The sequence below is a fragment of the Cyprinodon variegatus genome, unplaced genomic scaffold (assembly GCF_000732505.1).
Source record: "Cyprinodon variegatus isolate N-32 unplaced genomic scaffold, C_variegatus-1.0 Scaffold1080, whole genome shotgun sequence".
NCBI lineage: Eukaryota > Metazoa > Chordata > Actinopteri > Cyprinodontiformes > Cyprinodontidae > Cyprinodon > Cyprinodon variegatus.
In genome coordinates this window covers 209,564-210,708 of record NW_015151533.1, presented here as the reverse complement: position 1 = coordinate 210,708, position 1,145 = coordinate 209,564, and positions in this window count along the sequence as shown.

Genomic DNA, 1,145 nt, shown 5'->3' with positions numbered 1-1,145 from the left:
AGAAAACCTTCGACCTGAAATGACTCATTTAATCATCGAAAACGTTATGGAACACATTAATTAACTGGAAAATGTTGCATATTATGCCTTTAATGTGTAGTTTCTCTCTGGTTGCTCCTTCCCTTTACAAGAATATAATGGTTAATTGATACCTTAAGCTCTCCCTCAGGTGCGTGTTTAAATGGTTGGTTGTTCTTTTTCTTTGCAAATGTTCCGGACTTTTAAACTTTGTGAAACAGTTTAATATTTACACCTCTCTAAAACTGTTAAATTCATACTTTCTGCATATTTTTTTCTGTAAGTTCCTGTTGTTATAATGACAGTATTATAGATCTCAGAAAATGCTGAAAAGAGAAGTTATTTTTGTTTTTTTTGGGGGGTGTGCTTCCTTTGTGTTGCAACAAGCCTTCTCTGCAATTCTATCAGCTTATCTTTAATGTGTGACCCATGTGAAACCACAGGACTGCTGAGGGGGGGGGGCTGGGGCTAATGACGAGGCATGCAGAGAAACGTAACACCAAGGAAACAATAGAGCCCGCCTTGCTCTACCAGTCTGCTCTGCAGGCAATTCTCTCTCCTGAAGTCTTCTTCTCTGTCGTTCTGCTCCTGTCTGACCATATATGGTAGGAAACTTTACCAAAAGCTCATTGGTGGATAGGAGACAAAGTGCAGGTAGGTATATGACCTTTTTTGGGATGTGTGTGATTCCCCTCGGTGATTCGACCTGAACCAGCTGTTTTACAGGGTGATAATGTCTGGCATTTTAATGAAAGATTAGAACCACTGTCTCTATCACTGTCTGACACGGTGGCGTCCATCTTCCTCTCTGTTTGACCTGCTCTGTGTTTTTTTTTGTGTTTTTTTTTCAGGTTATCACCTCAGACACATCAGCTGTGCCACACCCCAGCTTAGCTCAAATTGTTGACAAAGGAGCTGTGCTTTCCTACGCGGAGAGAAACACCCAAACATGTCATGGGTTCACCACAATGCAACATCACTGATCTTTGAGCAATGAATGCTTCAAGTTCCTCCTTCTGTGTTTGTTCCCTTGTAATTAGTAATAAAACTAGTTTGTTTTCTGGTTTCTTTCAATGCTTAGCACAAATGATCATCTTATTCCAAAAAAAACAACATATCTGTGATCA